Source organism: Mustela putorius, unplaced genomic scaffold (genome assembly GCF_011764305.1).
Source record: "Mustela putorius furo isolate JIRA1106 unplaced genomic scaffold, ASM1176430v1.1 tig00003834_pilon_pilon_pilon, whole genome shotgun sequence".
NCBI classification, from domain to species: domain Eukaryota; kingdom Metazoa; phylum Chordata; class Mammalia; order Carnivora; family Mustelidae; genus Mustela; species Mustela putorius.
In genome coordinates this window covers 44,844,172-44,865,376 of record NW_025421987.1, presented here as the reverse complement: position 1 = coordinate 44,865,376, position 21,205 = coordinate 44,844,172, and the positions used below count along the sequence as shown (strand labels likewise).

Here is a 21,205-nt window from a genome sequence, read left to right as displayed (position 1 = left end):
TGTGTGCAGGAGTTTGGGCCTCATTAGATATGCTTGCAGGGGGGCAGTTGGCTCCAGAAGTCTCACAGAAGATTGATCCTGAACTCTCAGGGCCTACTGACACTTGGTGAATCTCTAGACACTGGACTGGGAAGCCCTTCTGGTAGCACGGATTCCTCTACTGTCTACTTTTAAATGCAAATGTCATAATTTATTCTGTGTGTGGGTTTGTAGTTTCCACTTGTGCTGTTTGTACGCTGTCCAAGTGACACCTTAATAAACCAGAAATGGCTCCCAAATCAAGTCTCTCTAGAAATTGTAGTCTCATGCCACAGAGCACGAGTAGTAGTCTCGTGTAGACCGAACTACCCAGGGAGCAGAAATGAAGCAGCTATCAGAGTTGCCACTGGCTTGCCCCAACTTCCAAGTATATCTTCTTTTTTTTTTTTTTTAATTATCATATAATGTACTACTTGTTTCAGGGGTACAGGTCTGTGTATCATCAGTCTTACACAATTCACAGTACTCACCATAGCACATACCCTCCCCAATGTCCCAGCTTGCATTTATAATAGATTCTTCTGTGGTCTCCTCGGGCAGCTTCCTATCCCAGAACCACCTGCTCCAGTGGATAGAAGAAACTCTGGAGACCCTCCACTCTTCCAAACCATGGCAGTGGGTCCTATAGTTGGGCTTCACCTCCTTTAGCTTCTAGCAACCTCCCATTCATTAATGTGGACTATGGAGGCTCTACACCTGGCACTCCTTCTAGCTTCCTCCTCCCTCTGCAACTATACCTTCAGTCCCACCATCTCAGCACTATCACTTCTCCTTCCCTCTTCTATCTAGAATCTCTTTCTCTACTTTGTGCACCTTGTAAATTACTCATCCTTCAAGACTCAGGTAGAGTCTGAACACCCCCCCCCAATAAAATGGACTGACCCCCTAGTTAAATATAGAAGAATATCTGCAGGCCCATGTTTTGAACTTAGTTATATAGAGGCTTCTACTTCCCCATGTTACCTAGAATTACTTTGTAATCTTTGATAGACTTGATTGAAGAGATGGAGAATCTACCTGAATTTTCCTTGGTTATCATTTGGTTCAAAAACTGTATGTCATGGAGCGTCTGCGTGGCTCAGTCACGCAGGTTAAGCATCTGGCTCTTGATTTCAGCTCAGGTCATGGTCTCATGGGTCATGGAATCAAGTCCCAAATTGGGCTCATGATCAGCAGGGAATCTGCTTGAAGTTTCTCTCCCTCTCCCTCTGCTCCTCCCCACATCACACTCACTCAAGTTCTCTCTCTCAAATAAATAAATAAATATTAAAAAAAAAACTCTGTGCCAAATATCATGACTGCCCACCTCAAATACTGTCTCCTAGATCTAGTGTTTACTCAGTGTACTCATCCCCATTCCTCACCACCTCCCTTCCTAGATCTTTTACCCCAAGCCAGCTAATCCAGTGATGAAATTCTTAAAGGGATGAATGTGTCATGGTTTTTGGATGCTCTTGACTGTTATGTCCTCAGAGAAAGGGTAGGACCTTGTGCAAAGGAATCTGGAAAAGCAAAAGGAAACATTGCATCTACACCTGTGCTCTGGTTATGTATGTCTTTCTTGGTTTTAAGGTCTGGCATGGAGCCAAGCGTGATTCTGACCCAAGCATCTCTTCTCCTGCTGATTAAAATCTTGATTTAAGGTTCCAAGTTGAAGGTTCCCACCCTGATCCCAAAGTCTAGTCCTTTCTCCTGGCCTGTGACAAACTCTTTCCTTAAAGGATCAACTTGGCCTTCCTGGAGCTCATAGCAGAGAAAAAAGCATCAGGATGTAGGAGGCTTGTTTTTAAAGAACCATATCACTTCTAAAATGGTGAAGAGAAAAGTCAACGCAGGTTCCACAAAATCTCTTCTGTATCTGTATTTATTATTATATTTAGATGTGTCTCCTGTGCAGATTACAAGTTGCTGAAAGCACTGAGTTTGTCTTCTCCATCTTTGTGTCCTCCAGAGTAGCCATCAGAGAGTTTCACACTAAGTTGAAGCACAATAAATGCTTGTCAGATGGATTTCTGGACAGATAAGTGGATAAAACAAAGGAAGGCAGAGAACCAGTTCTAGGGTTAGCGAAGCAGCAGAAAGGGAGGCAGAGCCATCTGGTTTCACTGCTTTCCAATGAATTAAAAGTGAGAAACTATCACTAAAAGTCCCAGAATAACTGAATTCTGAAAATGACAGTGCTTTAAGTCTCTTAGGGAGAAGGGGGATAGAATGATAGAATTAATGGAAGAGAAGCAAGAAAGTTACAGGGATTGAGGTCCTCTTTTAAGATGTTTTCATCACAGACTTGTTACTGAGTAACCAGCAGCATTAGTAGGAGGACAGTCTGTTCATCTTTCTCACCATCAGCTTAGTTAGTCCCCTTTCTCAGAGCCCCAAACAAAGCACTTTCTCCATACCCTCTGGTTGCTACACTTCCCCCAGTAACACCATCTGGGCTTTGTCAAGGGAGGTCTAGGGCAGAGATGGCATTTGAGAGCTGAATGCAAGGAGAAAGGTTATTCTTTGTACTCAGACTTGGCTCTTCCTCACCTCTGGTACCTACTCTGATCTCTTTCTCCCTGACATGTTCCTCATTTTAAGAATCCAGCCAAGCTGCATTTGAATCAGGGAGCATCTTGGGATGCTCAGTGCACTATTGAGGTCACAAAGAGGCAGGAAATGCCAGTGTAACAAGACAAAATTACCGGTTATGAGCTTGACAAGATCTGGGTCAGTGTTTCCCAACCCTTTTCATTCTTTGACTTACCTTTGGATGTCTAAATATACTAAAAAGACAGGCTCAGAGAATAAGTGCTTGGGAGCGGCCCTGGCAAGGTCTGCAGGTAACTAAGAGAAAAGCAAAAGCACAGGAAAAAAGAAGGGAAGGAGGACAAGAAGTTCAAAGAACAGAGAGAGACAGGAAGATGTGGTGACGGAGGGAGGAAGACGGAGAACAAAAGGCATCCTGCTTAGCTTTGTCAGTGGATGGACTGGGCAATTGCCTCTCTTGTAAAGGAATGTGCTGGCTCCAGCTCTGAGTTAGAGAAAGTGAAGCTCACTTCTGTGAAGAAAGACAGGGATACCCTTGTAGAGCCCTTTCTTCGGTACATATGTGACCATCAGTTCATTTCTCGACTTTCCCCATAAGACAGTGAGCTTCTTGAGCCTACAACTTGTTTGTAATTATCTTGCTGTCCCCCGCACCTAGCACTGTGCCCAGCGCATGGCTGATGCTCAGCAGATGTTTGTCAAAAGACATAAATCAAGAGAAGAGCAGCCCAGCCAGAACGGTCGAAAGGGGGACCACTCACAATAGCTGAGGTCACCCGGGAAGCAAGGTTCAGGTATTTCATCATGGATGACTGTGTGGTAGGTTCACTTTGTTTTAACAAATCCCTTGTTAGAACACCTGAAAGCTTTGTCAAAAGAAGGCATTATAGAGGAACTCTCTTCTCCACTAATTTTAGTACAATAGTTTTCCTCACAGCAATGCCAGGGCTTAAAGTCGCCCTTGTGTCCGTGTGACTTCCAGCAAGTTGCATAACCTCTTTGTGGCTCAGTTCCCCCAACTGCAAACTGGGATAATAACACCTACCTCATGGAGTTGTTATGAGGATTCAATGAATTAATGCTTATAAAACGGCTGAACTATGACTGGCACAGAGAAAGCATTATAGAAGCATGTGTCTTGGAAAGTTATTTGGAAAACACAAATTTACAACTAGAAATCCTGTTTTCTTGCTTTATGCCCCAATCCCCCTTCTTTGTGTTCAGTTTGTTCCTGAGGGAAGGATCTTCTAAATAGATTTGGAAAAGGAGGGATTACCCTTTGGTTCAGCCCACTTCTTGGGCAACAGAAATTTCTCCTTCAACCCTTTCTAGGTCAGGCACAGTTTGGGGAGCAGAGCCACCTGTAGGACTCAAATATTAGGGTAGGCCTAGAAGAAAAGGTGTAGTTGGAAAGTCAGGAAATCTGATTTTGTTTCAGGGGGAGCCAAAGGACACGACTAATATCCTTGATAGAAATATTTTGGATTTTTATAATAGAAAAAAATACTTACTGGGTGTCACTTAATACTTGTCTCACTTAAGACCTATAGCCATGCCATGAAGTAGTTCTTGTTTCCGTTTTACAGATGAGGAAACTGTCACCAGGAGAGGCCAGGTTAACTAGCCCAACGTCACACAACTGTGTAGAGGCAGAACCAAAGCCTGAACTGAAATTTGACTTGATTCCAAAGCCGTTTTTGGATTCCCTGACACAAGTTCCAGAGCATGTGCTACAGGCGTGCTACCAGAAGACAGAAGGAATTTCAACCCGGCAGGACAGGGGCCCAGGCTGAGGTTTTCTTAGGACACCAAGGTTTCCTTAGGAAAAGCAAGCTGGTCAAGTTCTATAAGCCTATTGCAAAACCTCCCTTGCTGAGTCATTGAACAGTGTCCTGGAGGGAGCTTTCTAAAGCTACCTGGTCTCTCCCGCCCCCTGAAGGAAGCTCAATGCCACGGACACTTGATTCTGAAAAGATGTTAACTCCCTTGTTTGAAAAAGTATGGCCAGTCCTCCAAGCTGGAAGTTTTTTCTCAAGCACTGCGCCCTTGAAGGGGCACAAAATGATGAAGCTGGACAAGGGTTCCAGAAGACCCCATGATGGCTAGAAACACTGCAGACCACAGATCTGCTGAGACTCAGGGAGGGCCACAGAATCTCTTCAACTCAAGTCCATTTCACTGAAAAACTTTCATTGTGCCCACTTCCTCAAAATGAAATCTCACCTTGGTTTGGGGTTCGAGGTTCTCCATTACGGAGTTCTGCCCTCCCTCATTCTCCACTTGCCTGAAACTCTCCTCCTTGCTTCTGCCAAATGGGTTTTTGCCTGTTACCAGAGCATGCCAGCACTACCTCAGGCTCTAACTTTTGTTCACACCAACCCATCTCTCCCACCCTGGCCTGAAGTGACCTCACTTTCTTCTGGCTGGTTCCAACTGGCCTCAGAATTCATCTAATGATAAATTATATACTCCTGTGATGCCCTGACAACAATTCCATTGTTTGGAGCTGTTACAGAAATCCTTTATTGTTAAAATTTCACATGTTCATTCCTTACCCCTCCAACTAAATTATCAGAGACTGGAAGGCAAAAGCAATGTCTCATTTATCATTTCATGTCCACAATATCTTGGAGGTACCTGCTGCCTTGTAGATCCCAAACATTTCTAGGTTTTTAAAGACTGACCAACTCTCTTTCTGTTCCTTCCTTTCTGTTTGCTCAAAAGTATCTTGATTAAGCCGACAGAACCCAAGTTGTGAGATCCCTAAAACTCTGGACCTAATTTCCCCCAACACTTTCAAAACAAACAAATAAATAAAAACCAGCAACAACAAAAAACACTTCTCTAGTTGGTTCCTATGAACACCCTCAGGAAGCATAAGGGTCCTAAAAAGAGGGAGACCGGGTTATTTTGGTTGTGTTCCTACTACTCCCACCATAAAATAAAGGACAGAATTGGAAACAGAATACGGATCTGTCAACATATTCTGAAGGCACAAGCAGGCACTTTGACACTCAGGAAAAGGAGGCCATACCAGTGGAATGCAGCCAGATGTCTTATTTCCAGCAGTTATCCCAGTCTTACACCAGAGCTGCAAGAGTCTCATGACTGGGCAGAGTGGCTTGGGTCTTGCGCTATAAGCCGTTGCTGTCAATCCACATCCTAAAGGGATTTCTTCTCTCTGAAGCTCTGCCTACAGTTTCCAGGGGATCCCAGATCAAGGTAGGGTCTTTATATTAACTTTTTTTTTTTTTTTTTTTTTTTTAGTTCACAAGGTGATTTTCAGGTGCAGCCAGAGTTGAGAGCTACTAGACTTTTGCTCTGGCCTCCTGGAATGCCAGAAGGAAGCTCCAGCTTCTATCCATCATCTCCATCCCCATGCGTTGCCCAGCCCCCAGTCTGGAGCAATCTCACTCTTCCCTAAACACAGCTCCCAGGTGTAAGGGAAGGCAGATGGACTATGAACATTCTGGACCCTGCTATACTCTCTCTTAGCTCTTCTTTCATCTCAAGCATAGATTCTTCCTCCTCCATGAGCCTTTTCCTGTCTGTACACTTTGGCACACTGCACCTTCCCTCTGCAACAGTTATGATCCAACACCCGTCCAGCACATACTTACTCATCACGTGGCACTGGAATACTGGAATGCAGCCCCTTACATGGGCTTTATCTTTATCTCTCTCCTGAAATCCCAAGCTCCTCAGAGTCATTCTTCGAACTTCTTTTTGCTCTGACAGGGATGAACCTGGAATGGACATAAAACGCTTGAATATTGAATGGAGAGGGAGAGAGTGAAGAGAATGAGGAGGGAAATATTTTTACTCAACAAATATGTATTACACATCTATCATAAAGCAAGTAGAAAGACAGTAAACTAACAAGAGTTAGAATAATTTCCAACATAAAGTGTAATAAAAAATAAACCAGAATAAAAAGATGGGGAATGAATAAATGAATGAATTTATCAAATGTCTAGTAAATTCAAACTCCACAAACACTTAATTTCTATCCACCCAGGGTTTTCCACCAGATTGTACAACAGTGGGGGGAGGCTACTGGGTTTTTATGCTATTTTGTTAAGGCCATCATAACAAAGTACTAGGGACTGGGGGAGCTTAAACAACAGAACTTTATTGTCTTATAGCCTGGAGGGTATAAGTCCAAACTCAAGATGTCAGCAGGACTGATTCCTTCTATGGGTTGTGAATGATCTGTGCCAGGCGTCTCTCCCTAGTGTGTATCCTAATGACTTGACTTTACAACTTAATTTCCTTTGTAAAAATAAAACAAAACTCTGTCTCCAAATAAAGTACATTTGAGGTACTGGGGGTAAAGACTTGAACATATGAATTTTGGGGGAACACAGTTCATCTCATAACAGTGTCCAAACAGTGTTTTTGCCTTTCTATCAAGATCTACGTACCATGGGGGTTTACCAATTAAAGATTATTTTAGGGAGTGCCTGGGTGGCTCAGTGGGTTAAAGTCTCTGCCTTCGGCTCAGGTCATGATCCCAGGATCCTGGGATTGAGCCCCACATCTGGCTCTCTGCTCAGCGAGGAGCCTGCTTCCCTTCCTCTCTCTGCCTGCCTCTCTGCCTGCTTGTGATCCCTGTCTATCAAATACATTTTTAAAAAATAAATAAATAAAGATTATTTTAGTCAGTTGTAACCTCCTTGAGGGTAGGAACTCTGTTGTTCATAACTATTTCCCAAGTTACTAGGGCCACATCTGGCATGTAGAAGATAATTTACAAATGTTAGATTGAACTCATTTTTGTTCTAGAAAACTCAGGGCAAAGGGTGAAGCCATTTAACCCAGGAAATCAAAATAGGTTGATAGCCCGCAGCAATTCCTGAAATTCTCTGAGTCAAAGGAAATTATGTTTCCATGACACAGAATCTGTTTCTGGATTTCTTAATTAGGGGTATTTGCATGATGAGAGGAGACTTGCTTCCCTCCTCTCAAAGCAATGGCCTCTGCCTCTGCCATCGGAATTATCTCTACAGCAACTCGGGTGAGTCACAGAGAGGAGGTCTGGCTCTCAGTGGGGAACGAACAGCAGGAGAGAGGGAAAACATCTTAAGATAGAGACCCCTTATGGATGTACAGGAGGAAAGGAGGGCCCATAGCTCAGCCTCTCAGTAACAAATGCAAGAGAAACGTCAAAATAGTTTTAATTGAGTGTCTCCCCACCTCAGAGTTATGCTGTTGCTTCCCTTTCAACAAATGGCTCAGCAAAAAGGCCTCCAAAGCCCCATACCAACTGGGCTCTTGCCCTCAGTCCCTGGACCAACTTTGAAAAGTTCAACATCCAAAACCCGGAAAGAAGACACGGTGGGTATGAGACGTATGAGCTCTTAGCACCATCCTGCCTCACAGTCTTTGATTCCTTGAAGCCTCCTGTGTGCTTGCACTGTTCCCTACAGATCGAATAGTGTAATTCAGTCTAGCCACCACAGATTCTCTGAATGCATGTATTCCTTACCTGAAGACATGGTTCCCACATCCTCTTCCATCACTAAACACATTGAATGAAGATCTCACTTAGCAAGCCTTTATCAGCGTGGACAGAATTTTGATAAAGATCTTATTTGAGAGAGAGAGAGAGTGTGTAAGCATGAGCAGGGGAGGTAGCAGAAGGAGAGAGAGAAGCAGACTCTCCGCTGAACAGGGAACCCAATGCAGGGCTTGATCCCAGGACTCTGGGATCATGACCTGAGCTGAAGGCAGACATTTAACTGACTGAGCCTCCCAAGTGCCCCAAGTGGACAGCATTCTTTTTTTTTTTTTTTAAGATTTTATTTATTTATTTGACAGAGAGAGATCACAAGTAGATGGAGAGGCAGGTAGAGAGAGAGAGAGGGAAGCAGGCTCCCTGCTGAGCAGAGAGCCCGATGCGGGACTCGATCCCAGGACCCTGAGATCATGACCTGAGCCGAAGGCAGCAGCTTAACCCACTGAGCCACCCAGGCGCCCCAGAGGGTCCAAGTGGACAGCATTCTTAAGATCTATTCAGAAACCCAGAAACAGAAACCAGATGGTTAAGCAGGAAAGTGTTCCATGCTTTCTCTTCTACCAACTAGCAGCCTGTATCAGATATCCAGTTCTCCAGGTTGGACACCAAACAAAACTCTCAGAAAGGCAAGACACAGCAAATGTTGGAGAGGCTGTGGAGAAAGGGGAAGCCCATTACACTGTTGATGGGAATGCAAGTTGGCACATCCACTTTGGAAAACCATGTGGAGGTTCCTCAAAAAATTAAAAATAGAGCTACCCTCTGTCCCTACAATTGCACTATTGGGTATTTACCCCAAAGATACAGATGCATGAAAAGAAGGGCCATATGCACCCAAGTGTTCATAGCAGCAATGTCCACAATAGCCAAACTATGGAAAGAGCCAAGATGCCCTTCAACAGACGAATGGATAAAAAAGATGTGGTCCATATATACAATCGAATATTACTCAGCCATCAGAAAGGATGAATACCCAACTTTTGGATGGTACTAGAGGGGATTATGCCAAGTCAAGCAGAGGAGGTCAAGCAGAGAAGGTCAAGCAGAGCTAGTCAATTATCATAGATTTCATTTATTTGTGGAACATAAGGAATAGCATGGAGGATCTTAGGAGAATGAAGGGAAAAATGAAGGGGGGAAATTGGAAGGAGATATGAACCATGACAGACTATGAACTCTGGGAAACAAACTGAGGGTTTTAGAGGGGAGGGCGTGGAAGGACGGGTTAACCCAGTGATGGGTATTAAGGAGGGAACATATTGCATGGAGCACTGAGTGTTATATGTAAGCAATGCATCATGGAACACTACATCGAAAACTAATGATGTACCACATGGTGACTAACACAACATAACAAAAAATTTAAAAAATTTTTTTTAAATTCTAAAAAGACTTTTGGAAGATGATCCACAAAGCTAAGACAGGTCAACCAGAATTCCAAATACTAAAGAAAGAAGAGAAGAAGAGAATCTTTTGCTCATATGGCTGTGAAGAGGCTGCAGACAAGCCACAGCCCAGCTGAAAACATTTGAAAACCATTAAACTGGGGCTGTCAGCAGTGCCTCTAAGGGAAAGACACGGAGATGGCCGAAACCAAATCCTGAACTACAGCTTCCCAAGGGATCTCTGGGGAGAGGACTCTTACAGCAAATGCACACAGCTTATGACTACAGGACTTTCAACCTTCATTCCAGGAAGTTGGACTAGACCACGTGAAAGCTAGGAGGAATTGGTTTTCCACTCTAACCTTTGGCATACTTCTCAAATGAAGAAATTGTTTTCGGAGAATCACAAGGTCTCTCTGAGATTTTTTTTAATTTGACTTTTTATTTGAATAATAATATAAAAATAATTCTTAGCTTGTTCTCAATCATCTGGATGACTGTTTAAGAATGCTTTGTGAAATTTCAGTACCTAAGGTTGCGCTTTGTGAAGGTTTACGCAAGCAAAGCTTAAATGGCATCAAGGTCTGCTTGCTGTTTAAGTGAGGATGTTGAAATGGTTTGAGTGTAAAAAAGTAGTGGGAGAACAAGTCATCACATGGCAAATGGTAAACGTGGAAGACTGTGTTGTCCAAAAATGGGCTCAGCGATACTCCTAGTCCTACGTGCTTCTTTGAAACCTGGTCACTATCACATCAAGGGTAGAGTCTGTAACCCCTCCCCTTTGACCTCAGTGGGCTTTTGTGACCACTTCAACAAGTAGAATGTGATAGAAGTGATGCTGCCTGGGGCACCTGGGTGGCTCAATGGGTTAAAGCCTCTGCCTTTGGCTCAAGTCATGATCTCAGGGTCATGGGATGGAGCCCCGTATCGGGCTCTCTGCTCAGCAGGGAGCCTGCTTCTCCCTCTCTCTCTCTCTCTCTCTCTCTGCCTGCTGCTTTGTCAACTGTGATTTCTGTCTGTCAAATAAATAAATAAAAATCTTAAAAAGAAGAAGAAGAAGAAGAGATGATGCCTGACTTCCCAGGCTAAGTTATAAAAAAGATAGAGCTTTCTTCTGGTCCTTTTTTTCTGGTCCTTTCTATCTGAAAACTTGCCCTTGGGACATAGCTCTATGTTGAGAAGAAGCTCAGGACCCATGAAGAACCACATCTAGGTCTTCTGGCTAGAAGATCCAGACAAGGTCCCAGTGAGCAGATGGTGTCAATTGCCAGACATGTCAGCAAGCAAGCTCGAAAGGGCGGGCAGTTTCTGAACTGGCCGAACCTGACCTATTGCCTATTTTTATAAATAGTTTAATTGGAACACGACCATGCCCATCCATTTTTCTGTGGCTTCTTTTTTTGCTACAATGACAGTGTTTAGTAGTTACAACAAACGATATGGTCTACAGGGGTAAAAATAACATACTATCTGGTTTTTTACAGAAAAACTTTACTGGCCTAGAATCATTAGATTATTCTAGGTCCCATTCTTCTAGCCACCTTAGGTAAGTCCCAAGCAGAGGCCTCTGCTCGGTTGGGGCAGGGACGAGCCATTCTTAGTGAACTCTGCCCAAATCACAGATTTGTGAGCAGTACAAGTGTTGTTTCAAGCCACAAATTTTGGGGTTGCTTGTTTCCTAGCAATAGATAACTGGCGCAGTTTTATAAGCATGCTGTATTCAAGAGGACCTGGCCAGAGCAGGTAATTCCATATTCAGATTCTAATGCTTAGAGCTTATCTTTGTGTTTACCAACTTGCAGCAGTTCATTAGCTGCAAGAAGTAGATAATTGCAGTGAAGGATTTTTCCATTCCCAACTCTAATAGGAATTAGATTAGATGCCCCCTGTAATTCAGATTTTAATAACATCACAATGCTAATCTTATCTCCAAGAAAAGATAATTTTACATTATTATCTAGTAACACTTCATTAAAATTGGTCTTCAAGAATCGCTTGCTGCCACCTTATGGGTAAGTGTGTGGTCTGATTATCTTGCGTTACCAAATCAAGCTTTGACGTTACTAGTGACATTTTCTGCAAGACACTATGCAAATGGTTTATTCTCTGCATTAAAACAATTGAAGTCAAAATGTAGGAAAGAAATTAAATATACAGCCAGAACCGGAAGTCTTTAAATTATTAACCAATTAGGGGGTTTTGTTTTAGCAAAACATCATCCCTCACATTAAATTTAATCATATAGGATTTTGGGGGTTAGTTTGATAATTTGGTTTTCTAACTGTTTAAGCTGCAAATAGAGCTATGAGCATAGGATTCATATTTACATTTATCTGTGTGTGTATGTGTGTATGTGTTCATGCACAGAAGCAACATCAGAATAGGTGATAGAGTAAATCTGTAATATATCATTTTTCTTTTTAAAAGAGACCTGTACAGACACAAAAAATGCTATATGATTCCCACTGATATAAGTTACCTAGAATAGTCAAATTCACAGAAATAGGAAGTAGAATAGTGTCACCAGGGTTTGGGGATAAAGAGAAAATGGGGAGCTATTATTTAATGGGTATGGAATTTCAGTAGGAGATGATGAGAAATTTCTGGAAATGGATGGTGGTGACGGTTACACAAAAATATGAATGGACTCACTGCCACTGAATTTTATACTTAAAAATGGTTAAAATGGTAGATTTTACGTTATTTATATTTGATCAAATTAAAAAAAAGAAAGATGCTGGTACCTTACCCAAATCCCAGCCCAAGCCAAAAGCAGCTGAGAGTCTCCCCAGGCCATTTCCCCTTAGGCCTAGATGCTTAACGTAGACCTTTGAGGTTTTTAACTGTCAAGGGTGAATAGAGCCCTTTCTTAAAGGGGCACCAAAGAATTAGAGCCCAGGGGAACAGCATCTCTCCCTGTCTTGCTCAGACTGGAAGCAGCACCAGCCTGAGACACTCACGCCTGGACTTTTGGTAACAAGCCCCTTACAGCCCCTGAGCAGGGGAGGAAAGAAGGATTCCAGAGAGAAGCCCAGGCACTCTGAAAGAAGGCCGTCCACCCACAGGCACTCAAAAGTCTCACCCTCATTCTGGTTTTGTCCCACACCAAAGGGGAACTCCTCCTTCTAGAAGAGGGTGATCTTTGAGCAACACTGGAGACTGAGGAATGCTTCCAAGGGAAGTGGAGGCCCAATGGAGGAAACATTTTAGAAGGGAGACTCTGGGGTAGGCATTCAGAGGGAAGGACTGGCCTCTCAGAGGTGCCAGACTCTGTGCTTTACATTCTTTATCACCTTTAAAAATCTTCACAATAACATTAGCTGTTTTTGTCTCCATTCTATAGAAAAAGAAACTGAGGCAAGAGCTAACTTGCCTGCGTTGTCTCAGAGCTCAGAAACCAGGATGAGAACAAGGTCTGTCTAATTACAATATCCTGGTTCCTGCCCCTTCTTCCTCCTTGTCCTCCATGGACAGGTTCTAATCCTCCCTCTCACCTGCTCTCTAATGATTCTGCCTCATTACACACCAGCCTCCTCATCTGAAAAGACCTCTTCACAGCCTTGAAGGAGCCCTTGGACTCCCTCTGAGTAGTGTAAGAATTTGGCAAATAGCAAAGAACCCCAGAGAAGTGGAGTCCAGCCGAAAAACCGACACCAGAAGAAAGCCATGTCAGACCCCTCACGGAGCCAGAGAGCCCCCTACCTTCCCACATCATGCGGGGGCACTGATTTGGGATTTCTTTCTTGAGAGCCTTTAATTTAACATGCGGGTGTACCTAGAAACAAAGCCCTTCTATAAGAAAGCTAAGCATGCTAAACATTCTTTACAGGCCATTAGTACCGCAGCCCTTTCTAGCCACGCTGTTTGAAAATAGCTCTAAAAATAATATCTTGAGCAGTTTCTCTTTGCTCCTTCCCAGGAGAAGGTAAACAAGTAAACTCAAAGGCAGCTGCTGCCTGGCCACCTCTTCCTGTATTTGTTTCTTGTCTCTCAGGGACAGGCCACGCCTCGACCCCCACCCCTGCTCTTCCTGCTCTCCACTGGTCCTCCATCAGTTCCTCTCCTCGACCAAATTAGACACAGGAGCAGCCGTGGTCACAGGCATTTTCTTAGTAATTCTTTACACTTTCTTATGAATTAATTTTTTTGTGTGTAATACTGCCCATTTTTATCATTGGGCAAATGTTCCCCTGGAAACAAACCGAGGCACCAGGACCTGGAAGAGGGTGGAAGAGGTTATACTAAGTGGCTTGTGGAGGCCATGTGGTTACCTGAAGGAACTGTACTAAAACTATAAACACCTAGAAGGAACGTAGGCAGTAAGCTCATTGACATCCATCATAGCAATGCTTTTTGGATCTGGTTCCAAAGACAAGGGAAATGAAAGCAAAAATTAAAAATGGGACTACATCAGACTAGAAAGCTGCAAAGTGGAGGAAACCATCAATAAAGCAAAAAGACAACATAATTAACAGGAGATATTTCAAGTCATATATCTGGTAAGGTTTTTGTATCCGAAATATATAATAAACTCATACTATTCAATAACAATAACCAGAAAAAAAAGAAAAAAACAAAAAAAAACCCACAACCCCCCCACCCAGTAATCGAATTTTTAAAAGGACGGAGGAGGGACACCTGGGTGGCACAATCAGTTAAACATCTGATTCCTGGTTTGAGCTCAGGTCAAGATCTCAGGGTCATGAGATTGAGCCACAGCAAGCACCATATTGAGCTCCACGCTCAGCACAGGGTCTCACCCTCTTCCTGTGCCCCTCCGCCCCATTCACATGTGCACTCTCTCTCTCTCTCAAATAAGTAAATAAGTAAATTTTTTTTTTAAATAAGAAAATTTTTAAAAAAGAAAAGAAAAAGGACAAAGGATCTCAACAGACATTTTTCAGAAGAAAATGTATAGATGGCCTACAGACACATGAAAAGATGTTCAACATCACTAATCATCAGGGAAATGCAAATAAGAACCACAATGAGATATTATCGCACCCAGGCAGAATAGCTAGAATAAAAAAGACAAGAAATAACAAGTATTGGCAAGGATGTGGGGAAAAGGGAACCGTTGTGTGCTGTTATGGCTATATAACTTGGAGTAGCCACCATGGAAAAGAATATGAAGTTTCCTCAAAAAATTTACCACATGATCCAGCAATTCCACTACTGGGTATCTAACTGAAAAAATGGAAACATTAATTTGAAAAGATACATGTATGTCTATGTTCATTGAGGCATTATTCACCATAGCCAAGATATGGAAACAACCTAGGTGTCCATAAATGGATGAATGGATAAAGAAGTCTTCTTTATTTTCTTTTTCCATTCATCCATTGGTAGTTGCATGAATATACATATTATACACACACACACACACACACACACACATATACACACACAATGGAATACTAGTCAGCCATAAAAGAAGAATGAAATCTTACAATTGCAATAACATGGGTGAAACTTGATGGTATTATGCCAAGTAAAATAAGTCAGAGGAAGACAAATACTGCATTATTTCACTTACATGTGAAACAAACAAAACAAAACAAAACCCAGACTCATAGATACAGAGAACAGATTGGTGGTGACCTGAAAGGTGGAGGGCTTCTTGGGGGTGGGGGGGATGCTGGGCAAAATGGTTAAAGGGGATTGAGAAGTACAAAACTCCAGTTATAAAATAATGAAATCATGGGGATGCAATGTACAACATAGGGAATATAGTTAATCATATTGGTTAACTTTGTAAAGTGACAGTTGGTAACTAGACTTATGGTAACCATTTTGCAATGCATACAAAGGTCAATCACTATGTTGTACACCTTAGTATATCAATTATACCTCAATAAGTTTTTCTAAAAGTGCAAAAAAAGAAAGAAACAATGGATGCCTAGAAGGGAGCTCACATTTGTGGGTCTGGGCCACTAGATGGCAATTATGCCCCTTTGCCCTATTATTGCAGCAGAACCTAGACAACTGGCCTGTCCCTGGAGTACTTTGGTGTCTTTCTGGTGAAAAGATCTTTGAGATCTTTTCTCATAAATACACCCTTTCATTATAACAACAACTGTTTCTTATCTACCTTTACCTTTACTAATGATACTTATTAAAAACTCAGAGAAGTATTAAAATAAGAGGGTTTTCCCTCATACCTCAGTAAAAGCTCCATCTGACCAAATATTTATGTAATATTAGCAAGAGCCTTTGCCCCACTTTCAGTCACCTTTCTGGTTTTGTGTGCTTTGGAAAACCTTGGTCCTGGGAACTTTTCTTTGGAGGCGCTTTTTCTTCCCAGCCTTTCCCTCAAGGAAGCCTGTCAGGATACTCTGGTTAGACTACCCTGCCATGTTTCCTTCAGCTGAAAAAGTCCTCACTGCCATGCCACTCTTCTGTGAAGTCTTTCCTACATCTTTTCCCAAACCTTAGCCCTACCCTCCTTATCACCTATGTTCAAACCACATTTGTCATACAACTACTAAAGAGTTAATACATCATTCCATTGTTATTTGCCCACATGTGTCTTCCTCACTAGATGGCAAGTGTCTAGAGAGCAGGGACAAAGTTTTATTACTTATTTCTGATTCCTACAGTGCCCAGCCCAGCAAGCTGCCAACTATCATTGAGACAGCAGGCAGAGATTGAAGAGAAAATAACCCTGTTACCTTCTTCAAAGTTCCAGCTGTCCAGAACTAACCATTATCCAGTCCCAGAACAATTTCACATCTCTTCTGGCCTGTCCTAGGACCTGAAGAGTTGACTCTCCATTGGCATCACTAGGTGAGTGGGTGAGGAATGAGTGTGTTTAGGTGAGTATTTGAGGTAATATAAGTGCAGTAGGGTACAAATACTGACAGATGTCTGGATTCCTTTTGGACATTAACCAGTTCCCTTATCTCTGCTTGCTCACAAAGAAATGTTATTGGTCTGGGAGGAGATTACAAAGGCCAAGTGGATTAAGGCCATTTTCATTTGTCTTAAAGGTGACTTCCTTTCCAGCTGTAAGAAACTTATATCCACAGAAGGATATAATTTGGAATTATATCCTGGAATGTTTTTCCTCTGCTCTCTTTCCTTCAAAGCCATGCAGCTGGAGTGTAGTCCTGGGACCAGCAGTATAAGTACTACCTGGAACTTGCTAGAAATGCAGAATCTCAGACCCCACCCAGATCTGCTGAGTCAGAGTCTGCATTTTTACAAAATCCCCAGGTGATTCACATGCACATTAAAGTGTGAGAAGACCGATCTATAACATACCTGGAGGCCACAGGATTTCATGGGAATGTAGTATCTTTGTACACTCTGGTCCCAAAAAAGTCAAGGTCACAGTAGGATGAGTCAAATTCTTCACACCATGAGAGTTTAACAGAAAGTCCATTATTTGGCAATGCTGGGGCATTAAACAGCCCTAATACTTCCTCAAGGTATTAGGAATTAAACATAAAGCCCCCACTGATGAAAACCTGGACCCCAGACCAAGGTCTTTGTCAGATTCTTCGAAGATTCCCCAACAGTGATTAGGTGATGATACGGTGGTCACCTGGGGTAGTGTATAGACCAGGTAAAGACAATGAATGAAGCTTTTCTTTCTTTCTTTAAGATTTTATTTATTTATTTCACAGAGAGAGAGAGAAAGACCACAATTAGGCAGAGAGGCAGGCAGGGAGAAGGGGGTGGAAGCAAAGCATGCTCCCCACCGAGCAGAGAGCCCGATGTGGAGTTCGATCCAGGACCCTGAGATCATGACCCAAGCCAAAGGCAGAGGCTTAACCCACTGAGCCACCCAAGGACTCTGAAGACTTTCTCATAGGCTCTGAAGAACCACTACGGTCCACGTGAGGTTTTCTTAGTAACTGCAGCAGACAAGTCTAAGAAATAGCAAGCCAATTGGGGTGGGAGTGAGAGAGTCATGTAATAGTGACTGGGCTTGCTTCAGACTCAGGAAGTCTGATGAGGCCCAGGACTAAACGATGGTAAATGCCAGAAATCCTCCACAGTGCAGTAAGCCCAGTAAGCCCTGGGCCTGACTTCAGCCACCCTCTTCCTTCTATGTTTGGAGCAGAACACTGTTCCCAGGGCTTCTTACGGTCTGATGAGTGATGGGTCAGAGCAGAGCATGTCTCACAGATGATAGGAATTGAGTCTTCCAAGGAAGGGAGACCATGCCATTCATGAAACTGTACATAGCCTGTGTTTGTACCAAAGCTTCTGCCTGAGAGATGAACAGCCATAAAGCAAGACAGCAGGCAGCCTGAGGGACAGGCAGCCAGCATGTTCATGGCCAGGTTCATATGGAAAAATCTCCCGAGGGCCTATAGGACATTGTGTGGGGTCCAGGACCCCCCAGTTAACACCTGACAATAAAGCAAGGACTGGTGCTCAGGAAACAGGCAGAAAATTAACTGTGCTAATGAAGTTCCAAAAAACAGGGGTGCCTGCAGTTAGAACAGCCAAAATTAACAAGACAGTAAACAACAAGTGGTGGAGGAGATGTGGAGAAAGGGGAACCCTCTTACACTGTTGGTGGGAATGCAAGTTGGTGCAGCCACTTTGGAGAACAGTGTGGAGATTCCTTAATAAATTAAAAATAGAGCTACCCTATGACCCTGCAATTGCACTACTGCAATTGCACTTTACCCCAAAGATACAGGTGCAGTCAAAAAAAGAGCCATCTGTACCCCCAATGTTCATAGCAGCAATGGCCACAGTCGCCAAACTGTGGACAGAACCAAGATGCCCTTCAACAGACGAATGGATAAAGAAGATATGGCCCATATATACAATGGAGTATTATGCCTCCATCAGAAAGGATGAATACCCAATTTTTGTATCAAGATGGATGGGACTGGAAGAGATTATGCTGAGTGAAATAAGTCAAGCAGAGAGTCCATTATCATATGGCTTGACTTACTTGTGGAGCATAAGGAATAACACGGAGAACATTGAGAAAAGGAGAGGAGAAAGGTGTTGGGGGAAATCGGAGAGGGAGACAAATCATAAGAGACCGTAGACACTGAGAAACAAACTGAGGGTTTTGGAGGGGACAGCGGTGGTTTGTTGGGTGAGCCTGGTGGTGGGTATTAAGGAGGGCACGTATTGCATGGAGCATTGGGTGTGGTGCATAAACAATAAATCTTGGAACACTGAAAAAATAAAATTAAAAAATGAAAAACAAAAGACAGGGATGCTTAGGTGGCTCAGTTGGCTAAGCAGCTGCCTTTGGCTCAGGTCATGATTTCAGGGTCTTGGTATCGAGTCCTACATCAGGCTTCCTGCTCAGCAGAGAGCCTACTTCTCTCTCTCCCTCTGCCTGCCGCTCTGGTTACTTTGTGCTCTTACCCTATCTCTCTGTCAAATAAATAAATTAAAATCTTTAAATAAAAATAATAAAAAAAGAAAGTTCAAAAAACAGAGCTAAGTAAGGCAAAGAAATGAAAGTTGCTTTCATAAACTTTAATAAAGATAAAAAGTAGAAATGGAAGAAAATGAGGTCAAAGGAGGAAAACATGGGATGGGGTTGGGACTGAAGACTATTCCATCTGCAGCTCGATCTTATCAGGCGTTGACCTCGGTCTCTAGAAAGCTTGTATCATTTAGTTTCTTGTTTATCTTTTCCTTGGTGTGCAGGCAGTGACTCCTTGCTTCTCTTCTTCCAACTCAGGTCCTAATGGAATCCTTTCTTTCCCTGTCTCCAACCACATTGGTTTTTCCTAAGAGAATCTGAAGGAGGCCAACAGTCCCTAGCGTGGAAGCTATTGCTGACTCACAAAGTGACCAGTCAGAAATTGGTCCTGGACCAATGTGAACACAGGTGTACCTTTGATGAGATACACACACACACACACACACACACATATACACACACACATATATATATATATGAATATCTATTATACATAAATTTATGATATGATACCAGTTTAATAACATTTTCATATTTCTGAACTTTGTGGTAACAGTTTAATAATAACAATATTTGTGTTAAACTATTACCACAAAAATTACCCATAATTCTTTCACCTAAACACAACTATTTTTACCTATCATTTTTGTGTGCCTGAAAATGACAAGTAAACACATCTGAATATAACCCATGTTGTCCCAGGCCACACCTGTCTGAAATAAAATAGTCAGTAATGGTAAAAATGGCATTGCCATGGCTCTGCTGTCACCTTCAATTTTGGGAAATCTGACCACTCTCACATTCCACCCAACTATTCCTGGGAGTCCCGAAGTAAGTAGGAATATAGATGAGGATGATCTCTTAAGTCTTCCCAAACAAGGTTTTTTTAGTTACACAGCGATCTCGACCATCCCTCCCACACTCCGTTTTAACCTCCTACATGTCTCTACACCCCAACTGTAATTCATTCTCCAATATCTCCACCCCATAGGGCCCTACTGGCTCATTACAGATTTAGAGTCTTCTCTACAGTCCTCCCCTCCTCCCCTTCATCCCTTCATAAGGCTCTCAATGTTCTCACAAGACTCTGGTTCTCCAACATGATCCATAAGTATTAGGCTAAAAGACAGGCTGAATGGATGATGAGGTTCTGCACTTAGAGTCATACAAGTGGACACAATCCTAGGCAGACCTTCAGTTGGTGTCACCAGCGCTACAGAAGTAGCTCCCCATCCAGAAAATCTATCAAGGCTCAAGTGATGGATGGTGGGGTTAATGTGGGAGAGAATTTTAAAATTGCTTCCTCTAAATGGTTATTTTAAAATTTATGATCTCCTGCTTAAATGATTAATGGTAGTAAATGGTGACACCACTCACACCCTGACTTCTCCATTGAGAACTGGAAAGTTGGATGGTTTTTGTTATAAGAATTCAAAGGATTGACTCAACTGGGCTAGGAAAGCAGGTTTCTCATACAGAACATGAGATCTCCTTATTAGAGATAGGAAAAACTGATTATGGGTAAGAAGAGCTGGTGAAGGTTTTTTACGTGGGAAAGATGGTATAAACATAGGCACAGAGGCAAAAGAGTACAAGACTTGCTCAGTCACACATTTGGTTTTAACTACAGGTTCATGTAGGGAAACAGTAGTAGATGCTACTGGAAAGATAGATTTGGGGCTGTCACATTGAAGAGAAATCTTAACACCAGCTCAGGAATCTGGATTTTTGCTGAAGGCACAGGGAAATACTGAAATATTTTGTGCATGTAAATAACATGATGAGATTGGCATTTTAAAGAAAATTGTTCTGGTGCTTGTATTCAGAAAACATAGGAGAGAAAATATGAAGGAGATAAAGACAAATATATTTAACTGTACCTAAATCTTTGGATTTCTTTGAGACTTGCTTTAAATCGCTTGTTTAAATATAGTTATTGCTAATGCTAGTAAGTGTATCATTGAGTACATATTATTCTTGACAATCTAAAAAATTCTATATTTGATAACAAAAAATATATACATGAAGAAGCACTCCTTGTTACTCTATTAACCATGCTTATAGGAAACTCAGCTGCTTAAAACAGACTAAATCAGACCAGAATGGTTCTGGTAAGGACAAGGTGCAATTTGGGGCTCCCTGGAAACTGCTTTCCTTCCAAACTTGTCTTTACAGATTGCTGAATGGTTTTGTGAGTTCCAAATATCTTCTCAATAAGTACCTCTTCCATCTAAATCAGCTTTGGTCAGCTTCAACCTTGCAGAAACTTTAATTCTACAATTTCCTCACAGAATTTCCACCTTTAATTTTTCCATTGCCTTA

The 21,205-nt window shown here is 42.4% G+C and overlaps 1 protein-coding gene across 1 annotated transcript in view; it reads right to left on the bottom strand.

Moving 5' to 3' along the window:
- Window positions 1–1,889: 1,889 nt before the first annotated feature.
- LOC101693437 (developmental regulatory protein wetA-like) overlaps window positions 1,890–21,205 on the bottom strand; it is a 62,379-nt gene continuing 43,063 nt past the window's right edge. The window contains exons 2-3 of the mRNA XM_004772795.3: window positions 6,192–6,317; window positions 1,890–2,013 (exon numbers count right to left, since the gene is read on the bottom strand). The gene's annotated coding sequence lies outside the window, so the exon portion shown is untranslated. The remainder of the gene's footprint in view (window positions 2,014–6,191; window positions 6,318–21,205) is intronic.